Here is a 15,294-nt window from a genome sequence, read left to right on the forward strand (position 1 = left end):
AAAAGATTTATCAATTACTATATTTCTTTTTAAAGCAGTTTAAAGTATACAGTTATACCTCTCTGTCTCCTTTCTGCTGAAAAGCTTTATAGCTTTCATGAAAGTTTTTAATGAAAAACTTTCATGATGAACATCCAACTGAAATGTGACTTGATGTGTCGTCATCCACCCAGATGCAGGCTCCATTTATAATGATTCCAAAACCTGCAGCATCTGAAACATGAAATGTATAAAATTTATAACTGTTGTGAACAAAAAAAATAACACATTCCTTTTGCATCTTATCTTCTGTTAGGCAGTAGTGCAAGGAAAACAGGGCCAGCTTCTTGATTGGGTGCCTGGCTTACAATTCTTAAATACACAGGAAAGTGTATGTTTTCAAGCATCTGCTATTAAACTTATCCTGGAAACCTTATCACAAAACTTCTGCCCCAAAATGATTTCAGCCCACAGTTATAAGATTTATACATTCTCACAAACTTACTTAAGCTGGACTCCTGGCCTCTTGTCAGTATTGAATATTGTAAGTCATATAAGTGGATTATAAAGAGGATCTTTACAGCCTATCATTAGATCTCAGGGAACTGGGGGATTTGGCAATAATGAAAGCTCAGTCCTAAAAGTATTTATTATATAAAACACATATTTTATACTTACAGATCTGTTGTTTCTGCCTGTAATCGTTACATCAAAATCTTTGCTATAAACACTTCATCTTTAGGATATTGCTCTTTCATCAAAATTTTTGTGATTGATCTAACTTCTTGTTTTAGCAGAGCAGCAAAGGCACATTTCCCTCTCTACTGCTTGGGGCTGGGCTCTGGACTGCACCAGGAAATCCAGAGCCATCTGGGTCTGTCCTGGCACTTGGATGATTTCATCCCCAACCCATGTTGCTGGTTGTTTTCTTTCTGTTAAGGAAAATATTTCTATTTATTAGGAAATGTGTGTTAGAGAGTTTGACACTAGAATTTGGAGCATGCCTTTGGGTTAACTTGGCCAAGGTGATTTATAGCTGTTTGTTCATGACCAGCATCCATTAGTGGAAAATGCTGTCCAAGTAAAATCCCATGGGAGAGGAGCACAAGGGGCATTGTTAGGAGTTATCTGCACCGCCAGCACCCCAGCCACCACTGAGTGCAGGCACAATTACCTGATGGCCTTGCCCTGGACATGCAACCATACTGTTAGGGACCTTTTGAATTCTGTTCCTATTCTTATTTTGCTTTCCTGAATTTTCAGAGAAGGCTACAATTCAGTCATCATCACTGCAGAAGGAGTGAGCCAAATTATGGACTGCAATCTGATGCTGTTCCAGCGATTAGCACCTGATCCTCATGTAGTCCTATTAAAACTTCCTAATGTAGTAAGCATGAGTAAGCATATCATTATCCAATCCTGGCTGAACATGCACCCTTCACATCTGATGGCATCTCTCATTTAGTACGAATGAATGCTTTGTCCTGCACGTTAAATATGAGATGAGGGAGGGAGGAAAAGGGGCAGTAAATGGTCTTCCCCTCAGTAGGCTGAAGAGAATGGTTGGATCATAGCCTCTTTATCCTGTGGTAAAATACTTTGTAAATAATACAGGAGCTAAAGTATACTACAGGAAATTGAGAAGTTAAAAATGAAAATGGACCTCCTGAATAGATGCACATTACAGTAAGCACTGACTGCCAATTTTGAGACAAGCTGGGTCATGACTGCCTTTATACTTTCACCTAGTTTCATGACTAGGTAAAAGATTCCAGCAACACTGGAATTCATTCAATGTATTATAATGGAGTTTTCTCCTGCAAAATTGTGAAACCAAGTAGATTGATGCCTTGCCTAGATCAAGGGGAAATTTCTGACGTGACAGGGCACTTTACATCCGGGATTATAAGCCTGTTGGGATAGCTACTAGGCTTTGGAAATAAACAGACACAAGGGAAATACTGGCACCACCATTTTCAGTTCAGTGACAAGTTATTAGTCTGAAAATAAGAATAGTAAGGTTCATCTCTGTAAAATTCAGCAATTTATTAAACCCGTGGGTTTGGGATTTTGGGGTTCTTTTTGTTTGGTTCGTTAGGTTTTAGTTTTTGGTGTTCTTAAACTCATTTGGGAATTTCTTAGCCAAAAAATAATTCTGATCCCAGTGCCTTTAATCCTCTTCTCTGTATAACTCTCTCTCTAATCAATACTAAGATGGTTCCCAATTAACTTTCTGAAGCTACAGAGGCATTTTGAAGCCATGGTACCTGTGATGGTACCCAAGACACAGAATTTAAAACCTGACTTAAAAGATTTAACAAAAAAGGGTGTTTCAAGGAAGAAAAAAAACCTACTAACCTTCTACTATCCTTCTCTCCTGGGCAAAACTTTCATGCCATAACATTGGCCAGATTACCTTCCAGTCAGACATTCTATAAATATTAAAACTTATCTGTGAATAATAATACAGAAATATTTTAATAAGGAAAACAATTTAGAAGTTGAGTAAAGAGAACCACTTGAATATCTATATTTCAATCTTTTTCTACAGTTCTGTTATATTTAAGAAAGTGCTCTATACTTGAAAAATAGTTTATAAGGGGTTTTTAATATCTTTAGCCTCAGTTCAAGGAAGAATATATTTATATGCTAATTTCTTAATTGGTAAACTCTCTGTCACCTGTGATCCAATACAATAAGAAAAGCATACAGAAAAATACTGAAAATTATTTCTTTTTCTATATTGTGGTCAAAGAAGCCCTCTCTATGTCATGTTATATATTTTCAGCATCTGTTTTTGATGCCTGAAAAAGTTTCTTCCTCCAGTGTCTCTCTCTTCCCTTGCTCTCTCCTCACATCTGAAACTAAGCATTGACAATAATTCATCATGGTGTTAATTTTTAAAGCAACAGATTTTTGTTTTCTTTTTTGGCTTTGTAGAACAAAGTTTAATTAACAGGATGAAAAAAACCCAGTTTTGACACTACCAAGTAAACACCTGGTGCACACAATAAATACCTCTCATGTGTGCAGGAGAAAGGGAGAGAACAACTGGAATGGTTTCAAAAGGCCACCACATGAATAAAGGTGTCATCAAGAAACAGCAAATCACTTTCGAGCACATTACGGGAATACTTCACCTTTCTCAGAAACACTAAGCACGGACCATTTTCAAGAACGTCACCAGAACTTGTTGTTAATCTTAATTATGTGCCTTAGCCTACTTGCTAGGAAGATGGAGTCTTCAGAAATGTTTGCAGCTGATGGCAGTCACAAAACAGGAACGCCTTGCACACAAATACTGTGAAGCCTTGCTGTGTGCAAGGCTCTGATGCCTTCAGTGGAAGATTAGTCTTTATTTTCAAATAATCTCAAGAAAGCTGTTATTGCTATTATTGCATACACTTGCTGACTATGTGATAGCATAAAAATTGCATGGGAGTTTTATGGTATGTTGTGGCAGAAAACATAAAATTCAGCACAATGGATGACCAGTGTGTGTGTATCCTATTACTTTGGTATGCAATTAATAGAAAACCTTGTGCTGTGTGTTTGATTTAGTGAGTTGTAATGTTTTGCAGTAGATAACTGGCTCACGAAGCCTTCTCCATGAAGTCCTGCCAGAAGTAGGTGCAGTGGTAAATCTCACTTTTGTCAATGAAACCTATTTAGCAGGAAAGATTTATGTTAAACTGCCTTGTGCTTGTAGCCCTTCTCAGAACTGTAACCAGGTTTCTCTCGTTACCTGCTTTTCACGTCAGAGTAGCTGTTGCTATCATAACCCCCCATTCCTGCCCCTTCCCCTCTGCTGTCTATTGTCTGCTTCCACACTCCTCCCTGCTTTATAATCGCTCACTCACACTCATTTATCACTGGCTCACTCTGTCCTGCCTACACTATCTCCCATTTTTGTCATGGTGCACTGGTACATTACAAATACAATTAAACCTTTTACGATACCGCAGCTTTTGGCTAATGCATCCCAGCTTCAAGGTTGAAAGATTTCTGATATTACCACTGATATCAGTTCTTCCCCATTTATCGGCAGTGTCCGGACTAATGCAGAAGTGTTGCATTAATTAAAGGAAGCATCCAGTAATGCTGCTGTTTTTGCCAGTCTGACACTGAATTGGAGCTTGATGCCTGCTCATGTTTTAAGAGCCATTCATCACACATGTCATCCCAAAGCAGCCAGCTGTCTGAGAAAAGCCTCATTTGCATTTCATCAGCTACACTCTCCCTCTTCTCTCTACCTTTTGTATGGAGCTTTGGCTTTTTTTTTTAAAAGAGCATAGTCTTCAAAAGCAGCTTAGCTAAAATTAGTATTCCATTTAGTAAGATTATTTTCTTTAGTTCAGAGGTCTTAGAATTGATCTGAGTGGGAAAAAAGTGCCATACAAACATAGCCATGCAATCTGTCTGTATAAAGAAATTAATGCATTATGGGAGAAGACAAAGATTTCTATGATGAATGGACTACACCTCTATTAGTTCTGTACATTAAGCTGTTAGAATTAATAAAACATTTCATTTATTTTGGAAATTTCTCAAAGGGCATGGGATTTTAAAATCACAGCAGATCTGAATGATTCTGCATTATGTATTTTGATTTCCTTTGTTGTTAGACTGAAATTGTCTGTGTCAGGTTATATTGAAGCCATTTTAGGAGTCCAAGGAGCACGTGAAACTCTGTGTGCTGTGTGCTGAAACCAGCTGGAGAAAAGAATGAAATTATATGCTCACACTTTCATTCAGTGACTGACTTGACAAACTAATTTTTTGCTTTTGTTGCCTTAGTGAGTAGTGCAGAATCTGTATGCAAACATATCTGCCATACAGCAAAATGACCAAAATGCAAATCTATCTGAATATACCTTTATATTTTAAATACAAAATATTGTGTACACATGTACATGTGTATGGTCATGTGTCTTTACTTCAATTTTTGTGCACTATCAAGACTTGCTTAGGGAAAAAAACAGTACAAATTTGGCTCCTATGTCCCTTTAACAGCAATTACAGAGAGGTTGTAGTGCAATATGGTGTAGTTTCCAGTTTAAAAATAAGTGTATACCTGTTTCTGAACTGTTTAAGATCTCCAAATATTATTTTCCTTTTCTGAAGCATTGAAAATCTATTCTTCCACCCAGCAGAGGAGATGCACAGTCCACAACCATTGTGATTGAAGTTGTTATCTGTCACCAGTGGAGACAGGCAGGGCTGTGTATGCACAATGGGTGTCTACAACTGAATCTAATTGGGAGGTTGGAACTAGATTATATTTAAGGTTCCTTCCAACCCAAACCATTCTGTGATTCTGTAATTCTAGGGGCAGATGCTTTAGGGAGTGCTGGGCTCCCTAAAGTGAGATGTGCCTTCCAGTTTGTCTGTCCAGAATTCATCTCCAGGCAAAACTAGCATGCAGATGGTTCACCTGGATCTTGTTCTAACTGCCTCTGGAAATGGCTGGAAAGATGCATTTGGAAACATCCTTAAGCTTTTACATAACTTGGACTAGATGGTGAATTGTTAAAGAACTCAAGATTCATTTTGTGTCATTTGTGTGTTTTATGCTGAGTTATTGGTCAAAACCCAATACTTGCCTCAGTCTAGATTAATATTAGCCAACAAATATATATATATATATATATATATATATATATGTATGTACTTTATGTGTATATACTTAAGCCCTGTTCATCTCAATGAGGTTTAGGAAGTGTTTTGCTACATAGGCTGTATGGTTCAACTATTGAAAAGAAAATGAGTGTTTGCATTGTCAGTACAAATGTTAACTTTTATTTATTCTGATTTTTCTTATTTTAGCTGCCTCGTTTGACACTGAATTTTAAATGCTTGCAGTTAATTTAAATCCTAGCAAAACTTACTGTAAGTTAATGTTCAATCCCAGCAGAAGGAAAGGAAAAGTAAATATCTCAGAAGTCTGGCTTGTTGTAACAGTAAGTGTGGAAGGGATCTGCAGTTCAGGGCAGCTTTGTGCTGGGATTCCCTGTGCTTGCTTGGTCACAGAGCAAATACAGGCCATGGCATCTTGCTTCTCTCTTCTCCACAAACATGGCTTATTTAATTCTGTCTCCATCTTGACCAGTCAAACACTGGGACTACCCTCAGGGAGCCAGAGGAGAGACTGGCAATGAAGTGAGATGTAGAGGATGGAAGGTGTGGAAACAGCCAGGAGCCAGTGCCATTTCTTCTTTCTGGGAATCAGAAGGTTGTGATCTTAGCTGGTGTCTCCTTTTCAGAGATATGTTCATGATGTATTTAAGGAGAGAGCTGAAGCAGGGACTCAGTTTTGTATGGAGATGATTTAAGTGTGTGTTTTGTCAGCCGTGGGAAAAGATCTCCACCTCAGAGTCAGGTGAGCACTGGACTTCATCTCCATTCCTAGGTATACCAGGTTATGTTGTGTGAGGCATGGAAGTATATTGCTTTTAATTCCAGGAAAAATTTCATTAAATTAAAAAAAAAAAAAAAGAAAAAAAAGAAAAAAAAGCAAGAAATATGTCTATACAAAGCTATAACGTGCTCTGTTTATATTTCAGAGTGAGCAAACTGCAAAGAAGCATAAGTTTCACATATATTTTTATAGCTTATGATTTTTTTAAAGAATCATTTATCATTTTTAGTCAATAGGAAAAGATACCCTCAGAGATCTAATTTTTCTATGATACATTTGGTTGCAGCCACTCCCTGTCCTATTCTTTCTTTTGTACAGTACCACAGCTGTTCTTTGTGTGACACTGTAGCTGTTCCTGCTATTTCTGCCACAGACCTGGAAAAAACAGCTATAGTTGGCTTAGATTTTGTACATGGTTAAAATTTCATACATTTGTATCTGTTGTTCCTTATATAGCTCCTTCACAAAGTTATTTTATATCACATTTGGGAGTGTGAAGGGCAAAAACTTGAACATACACTATAATACTTTAATGCTTCTTGCAATTTTTCAAATGACTGTCTTTTAAGTAGTATAAAGATTTTTAAATAAAATTGATTTCAGTTTCCTGGTTTTAGCATGTTAGGGACTATCTCACCAATACCTTTTAACTAACCAGGTGTATATCTTTATTGTAAAATAGTAAAACATATCATAAGGTCATCTTTGAGTTTTGACACCTGCTGTGAATTTAGAGCTTTTTTTTTTTTTTTTTTTTTTAACCCAGTCGTCTCACTGGGTGATCACTTATCTATCCCCCAAATTATACAACTTCTCCCTTGCTCTGACGTGCACTTAATTTGCTTTACTCTTTACAGATTATTTTCTACTAATGTGATTAGTGGGGCTTTTTTTTAGGGATTATTACTGGAATCAGATCTGCTTTTGAATTCTTTAAAAGTTGTCTTCTCTCTCTTGTCCAATTTATCAGATACATAATTATAGAACCTTTTTTTTTTTTTTTTCAATCTCAGAGCAAAATATATATACACACAAGCTTATCTCTTTTTCCAGCTGGAAAATGGGAATTATTTGTAAAAGTAATTAAGAGGGATTGATTCCTAATCAAATTAAAATACTTGGAAACCATAATCTGTGAACCCAATTGTCATTTAAATAGCGTCTGATTGGTACCTGAATAGACTAACAGTTCTGAAGGCAAAGCAATGATTTTGGTCCTTTATAAAGCAATGACTTCTAGGCCTGAGCAGATACGCGACAGCAGCAGCCCCGTACACGAAGAGTTTACAGTCCATGCGCAGACAAAGCGTGGGGGATTAGGGCCTGTCTGACACACAGGGAGGAGACAGCCTGCTCGGCAGAAAAGGAGCAGCAACTTCAGGATAATGTGTGGGGAAACCACTTTCCATATAAAAAGCAGTCTGGAGAGGAGACAGGCGGGTCCAGGGGGAGCGTGTCTGGCACAGTCCGGCGGGGGGGACAGCGGTGACCTGGAGTGGGAGGAGAGGCAGACCAAGGTCATGAGGAGAAGAGAAGAATCAGGAAGAGCCACGGAACTCTCATGGGTGCTCCTGAGCGCTGCAGGGTTCAGCATGAGGTGATGTTTGTGGGGAGCGTGTCCCCACTGCCTAAAAATTCACTGTTCCCTCCCAAAGAACTGATGCAGGGCAGCAGGGGAAGGTCACACGCACCCAGGGTGCCTCGTGTCACAGGGACGTCAGAGGAAACTGCGGGAAGCCCCGCAAATGAGGAGACCTGGATCCTGATCAGAACAGCTCATGTGTTCGCAAGCCTAGAGAAATTTGCTGTGTTCCCATCCAAGCAACTTTGTGGCGAGATTTGTAGGGGGAATTTCCCCATTGAAGATGTCAATAAAAGAATCAAATGGTGTTGAAATGGCAGGAGGTGGCACAACAACCGAGAGCGAGGGTGAGCCACACACAGATAAAGGGAAGAGAAGTGTCAGAGTCTCTGCCTGGCTCCAGAAGAGCATCAGGGACTTGTGTAAGGAGTGCAGTAGCACTTTCCTCCTGCCTTCATGTGGCATTCACATTCTCTGGACAGGGAGAGACAATTCTCTCTCTCAGTTTTTTTCCTGGAGAAGCAGAGAAAAGAATGATCAAAACAATTATTTTCTCATTTGCTGTGCCTGTGTTTGTGCACAAGTGGAATGCATTATGGAAGATTGTTTACCTGAAGGGATTTGGTGATTGGATTCTGGTGTGTTTTATTTTCTTGACCAATCTCTGCAAGCTGTGTCCTGACTGTCTGTCAGAAGATAGTCACAAGATTTTGTTCAGTTGAGTTCTTGTTCAGTTTCAGTTTAGATGTAGAGTGATATAGTGCAGAATAATATAGTGTAATAAAGTAATTAATTAGCCTTCTGATATCATGGAGTCCTGCTCATCATTCTTCCCAGACATTGAGGTCACTTGCAAATCTGATGCCTTCATGCAAATTTTTGGGTTTTTTCTCTCTCTAGCTTTGCCTGCCATCCATCTTTTTGCTGAGGAATGAGAATAGCCTGGACAATCTGGCAACACAGGGAAAGTGTGAACGAAGGAGGCTGAGCTGAGGTAAGAAGAGCCCCTACACTATGATGAGAAAACACACTATGACAGAAAAACACAGGTACCAGGAATCTTACAATCAGCTTTATGCAGCTGTTTCTCTTGCCCCACCCCGAGGATGTTGTTTGGACCAAATCTGCAAGATCTTTGTATGTCTCTTAGTGGTTTCTCACTTCCATCCTTCTGTTATCTTTCTCTCCTTGTATTTCCATAATCATGTTTTTCTTGGTCTCCTTGATATTTTTTTTTTTAATCTTCAAAAGAAGACCATATGAGGCAGAGGTAAATAGAAATACATAAAAAAGGTTTGCTGGTTTTGGCCTTAGTCAATTGCCCTTGGGTATATCCTCTTTCAAGTTTTCTTTCTAAAGAAAAGTTTTTAGCTTTCCGATTCCTGATTGTGCAATATGTAAATATAAAAGAGGTTGTTGACAAAGAGGATTGGAAAGAATTAATTCTTGTAAACAGAAAATTTCTGGATTAAATTGCCTTAAGAGCTTCTATTTTTGTTTACATCTATATTTTACTCAGAATAAATTTTAGAAATTAAAACTTACATTAAACCATTAGGAATTAAACTACAACTCTGAATTACTGTCATGGAAATTTATTTTCTTCATAATTACATTTGTTTCAGTAAGAGACACAAAAATAAAAGTTGGAAAAAAAGCTCTTTCATTTGACAAAACAACACAGTTGCTGTGAGTGCTATAGGATAGTGGCCCAGACTGGTTAAAGCTCTGGTATAGTGAGATAATTTCCAAAGTAAAATGCATATGCAAATTAGTTGATCAAATCAGTACACTGTTTTTCCTGGTGTTTGAAATGAAAAAGGAAAAGGCAAGACAAACGGTAGCAGGATGACATAATATACGTTATTATTGTTAACATAATGTAATAAATGTAATAAACACAAGGAAAATGAAATCTCCAGCCCTCATGGGGTTATGGACAGCAGCAATTTCAGTGACAATGCAGTGTATAGCTGAGATTGCATCTGATGCACAAGCAGCTAGGGATGGCATTTATTCCATCTGACTCACATTATCTGCAGTGTTGTCATCTGGACTTCTCTTACAGAGAAAATAGCTTGTACAGGACAACAGTTCAGGCTGCATGTGGCAGGCTGGTCCTCATAACCCTCGCTGCTTCTCAGTAGAATATTAGTCACTAGATTATTTCCAGCAACCTGGCAAATGTTAAGAGTTAATTATTATTATGATTATTGTTATAATTATTATTTCACACCTTTATATGTAATGTTCTGGAGGTTTTTCTGGATCTTACTAGAAGGAAATCTTTCGGTGAGCAGAAGGCTTATAACCATGTGACATTTCTATCTACAATGAGCAAGTCATTACTGAGAGGATAAATCTTGTTAGTTTTCATTTTGAAACAAATGCCTGCATTTTGTAGAAGAAAAATCATATCTAAAGTCCTAAAATTTGCTAAAATAAATTAATGTTTGGCAATATACTAAGAAAATGAGATTTTTGATTTTTACCAGGTCAAAAAGATGTCAGGTATTTATTGAAGTAACTTTGGCTTGACTAGTATGTATGCTGAGGCATCTTATTGGGAAATTAGAATTGGTATGGGAGAGTGATCAATGGAGAGCAATGAAAATGCCCATTTTGAGTAACAGACATGTTGATTTTTTAATCTAGTGTCTGTTTTCCACACCAGAAGTGGAATATAGCAAGGGAATTTTTATCGTTTGTTTGAAGACTTAAATAGCTACCAGGACATAATTAAATAAATAGTAACATGGTATTAATTTAAAAAAAACAGTAGACTTCCAGTTGTCCACATCTGAAAAAAATGTAGTTGTTGCAATTTGGAATGACAATCCTTCTGCTCCATTGTTTACTCAATGCATTGTATCAGCTTCTTAGAAAAAGAAGCTCTTTGGAGTTGGACTTAAAATCTCTGGAAATCATCATATCTGTATGGGATTCTATAAACAGGATAAGATAATTTCTTAGGCTGTATACATGCCAAAACAATTAGCCTTACTGACCGAAAAATTTTAATGGCACAAAAGGATGAGGTTCAGTTCTCTCGAGAAAACCCAGGGAAGGAAGTGACCATCGAGCCAGACTTCATCACAGAACAACTCTCATTAATTTTAAAAATCTGCTGACTTTTTGGAATGGTTACAGCAAATGACTTATGAAATGAAAAATTCTTTCCCAACCCAGTGAGCTTTTCAATCAATGTTCTTCATGATGTGCTGTTTGCTAGCTGTCTCAACTCAGCAGCCCTAAAAATATTTAGCAATATAAATGTACATTTTAATAGCTTGCTCTGATCTCTCTTTTGATATCTGGCTTTCATGATCTGCCTCCATTCATCCACAATCTCTGGTGCCATCAGCCGAAAAGTCACTTTCTCTCCAGGGTTCACCTGAAGGCGTCTGAACTACTCAGCTCCCCCCCAGCCCCCACCTCAGCACTGCTTCACATCCCCATCAGTCTCACCAAATTTTTTTTTTCCCCTCTCATGAAAAAGATAATAACAGTTTCTTCCTGTGCATACTCCATGCCCTGAGGAAAAGATTAAATTAAATTAAAACTTAAAAGAGGCTTTATCGATGGCTTAAATTTCTAGTAAAACTGCCTAAGCTACAAATAAGTTTTATGCAGGTTATTGTTCTTTAGCTAAAGCACCATTACTGTAAGGCTTTGTAGCAGACAGACTAATCACTGCTGAGGGAGATAGGGTTTGTTTACTGACTGGCCATAAAACTCCTTGCTGACCAAATTTCCCACCTTTTACTGACTGTTTAACTTGTTTTTTTCTCAGCGGCCAAACAAGTAAGATCTGGGAAGCCATCAAGTACTGTCACTGCGGGGAAAGAGGGCATTTTGCACCAGGAATGAAGCTATTTAAAGCATATGTTTTACACGATTCACAGGAATCATCAGGGTCAGGAAACGACATTTCCTGCGTGTTTGCTCTTTTATGGTCACTGTTGGAGAGGTGTTTGTCTCTCAGCCAAACAACACAGGTGCCTAAAACAGCCTGGTGTGAGCCCCAGCACCACAACTGCTGGTTCAGAGGAGCAGCAGGGAAGATCAAAAGCCTATGGAGATGCTTTGAACAGGCGTGTGCTGTGCATGGGCCCTGTATCAAAGGTGGCTGCTTCAGCAGGAATCTCTCTGCTCCCTGAATGGTACAGCTCTGCACCCTGGCAGGGAGGGAGACAGTTCTGCTGGGGTGACAGCTCTGGTGTGGTTTGCTGAGAGAACACTCAGAGCAGAAGTGGGTGCTTCAGATACAAGGGGATATTGGTTAGTTGTTGTGGTGTGTTTTTATTTTCTTTATTTGTATATTTTACTGTTTCTCTGGTGTTCTCTTATTTCTTTTTGAGTAGTTTGTGGGATAAGCTAAGGTTCCCCAAGAGTAATAGTGTCAGCGCTAGTCCTGTTTGATGTTTTCATTGGTGATCTGGATGAGGGGATTGAGTTTACCCTTCAGAAAGTTCAGAGCACACTAAGTGGGAATGTTGATCTGCTGGAGCGCAGGACAGCTCTGTAGAGGAATCTGGACATGCTGGATTGATGGACCAAGGGCAATAGTACAAGGTTCAAGAAGGCTAAGTGCTGGGTCCTGCACTAGAGTCACAACAACCTCAAGCAGCATTTCAGGCTTGGGAAGAGTGACTGGAAAAGTGTCCAGCGGAAAAGGACATGGAGGTGTTGGTCAACAGCAGCTGATCATGAACCAGCAGTGCCCAGGTGGGCAAGGAGGTCAATGGCACCTGGCCTGGATCAGCAGTGGTGTGGCAGCAGGAGCAGGGCAGGGATTGTCCCCTGTGCTGGGCACTGCTGAGGCCAATCCTGTGTTCAGTTTTGGGCTCCTCACTACAGGAAAAACATTGAGGGGCTGGAGTGTGTCTAGAGAAGGGAACAGAGCTGGGGAAGGGTGTGGAACACAAGTCTGGTAAGGAGCAGCTGAGGGCGCTGGTGGTGGATAAAAGGAGGCTCAAGGGGAAGCTTATTACTCTCCACAGCTCCCTGACAGAAGGATGGAGCCAGGTGGGAGTCAGCCTCTTCTACCAGGTAACAACTGACAGGATGAGGAATTGGCCTCAAGTTGTGCCAGGGGAGGTTCTGGTCAGACATTAGGAATAATTTCTTCAAATAAAGGGTTGAAAGGCATTGGAAAAGGCTCCTGAAGGAGGTGGTGGAGTCACCATTCCTAAAGGTGTTCAAGAAATGATTGGATGTGGTACTCAGTGTCTTGTTCAGGTTGACAATGTGATGATCAGTCAAAGGTCAGACTCAATTATCTCAGAACTCTTTTCCAACACAATGATTCTGTGTGTACAGCTGGGGGAGGACACTGGAGGATTATGTACCTTCAACATAGAAAATCTGTTGGAACAGGTGATTGCTGTGTAGCACAGACCAGTTTGTGGTGCTGAGCATGTCTGAGAATTTTGCACTTGACTGCTGTGCATGCAGATTTCCATCAGTCACCTTGGCTCTGGATGGAATGGGAAGGCCACAGCCCTCCTTGTCTCACAAACATCAAAGGTATTTCTGCACCAATAAAATATGAAAGCACATAGGGTTATGTTACTAATGAATAGTAGAAATGTGTAGCACTTGTGTATGTATTAAATATTACCTTTCTGGGCTAGGTAAATAAAACTGATTTTCTGCAATGACTTACATCCTGGGCCATCATAAAAGAACACATTTCACTCTAATGAATATGAACTGAAAAATCTGAAGCAATAGGGATTTCCAGATAACTTTCAACAAAGTGAGCAAGCAAGATGATTTTTAAAACGTGCTCTATTGTTTCAGCTATTTTGTGTATAAACAATAAAATTTTGAACAATAGATCCTTGATTACATATCCCTGTAAGACGCATTGAATGGACAAATGAGCCATGGAAAATTCAGGAATAAAAGAGCAGAGAGGTTTGCACCTTTACATTTTGTTGGAATGAAACTGAAGCAGAGTCCTAAAAGTCTGCACTTGTTTGTCAGTGAGAAGGGTCTGTTTGGAATTACAGCATGTGGTAATAGAGTCCTTGCTGTTAGTACAGCAAGAATGATGTTCTGCTGTGGATTAAAGAGAGATGAGGAGAAACAGCAGATTTCAGAGCTGCTGGCCATGACACCATCAATTACCTGTCTTGCTTAGGTCCCAGGATGTCTGGCGTTTCCCCAGCTATAACTCCTTTTAGGCAACATCCATGTTGGAGCTGAGAAGCATCACCGTTCTACCTGCCTGATGTGTGGCAAAGTCCTTGTGCAATAAGTTCAAATCCGTGTAAAATTATGTTGAAGACAGCATGAATGGCAGCACAAAATTATCTTAATGATTTGGATTGTTTTCTCTTTTTTTGACAGCAATGGCCCGACATTTTATCAGCTAATCAAAAAATGGCAATCCATAGACTGAGCCAGAATTTAAGCCTCACAGAATGTTTTGAGATTAATTGACTCAAACAACTGGTCTTTTTTTTTTTTCCTTATCTTGTATGTGAGCTTATACAACAGCAAATACTAAATCCTCAAACTTGAACCGCAGGTTTAACCTTGTTGAAAAACATGAAACTTGACCCTGCTTGCTTTTTCCCTTGTTTCAAAAAGGTGTTCTTTTAAATAGGACACAACCCTAAAGTAAGAAAAAAGGATACCAGGTGTGGTTTGAAATGGCATCTTCGTACTCTAAAAGAGTTTTGAGGGATATCATGTTCCAGGAAAAGAGATGTAAATCTTCCCCCTGCTTTTAGATGACAGATCCTTTTCTGAGCAAAATGTCAGAGTCAATGCCAGAGTGATAGTTTTCTCCAGAAATCTCCACTTGGTGTTTTTGGGTTTTTTTTGGTTTTTTTTGTTTTTTTTTCTATAAGTATGGTGCTAACATTTTTTTGTATCCTTTCCATTCTCTTTCACGATCCCTGAACTCCATGTTTCAGTCCTACCAGCCTGGCATTGTGCTTACATATGTGCTGCAGTAAACACATGCACTGTTTTGTCCAAATTCTTCCAGATTCTTGCAGTCTCAGGAGAGGAACATGAGGATGGCCTCAGGAAAGGAATCATAAATAGGGGCATATTTGCTCTTGTGACTGTATACTTTAATCTAATTGAGCATTCATGGAAAAAAAAGTCTGCTTTATTACTTACCATAAATCCAAGATAATTCTATTTAATGTTCCTTTAACTGACAAAAAAAGGATAAACATAGCTAACCATAAACATGGCATAAATAAAATCTGGCATTCCTCCCATTCCCCACCCATTGTCCCAGTTGGCTGTTTTATCATATCACTCGATATAAAATTTAACAGTATGGTATATA

The sequence above is a fragment of the Pyrgilauda ruficollis genome, unplaced genomic scaffold (assembly GCF_017590135.1).
Source record: "Pyrgilauda ruficollis isolate IOZ18807 unplaced genomic scaffold, ASM1759013v1 scaffold50, whole genome shotgun sequence".
In the NCBI taxonomy this organism is placed as follows: domain Eukaryota; kingdom Metazoa; phylum Chordata; class Aves; order Passeriformes; family Passeridae; genus Pyrgilauda; species Pyrgilauda ruficollis.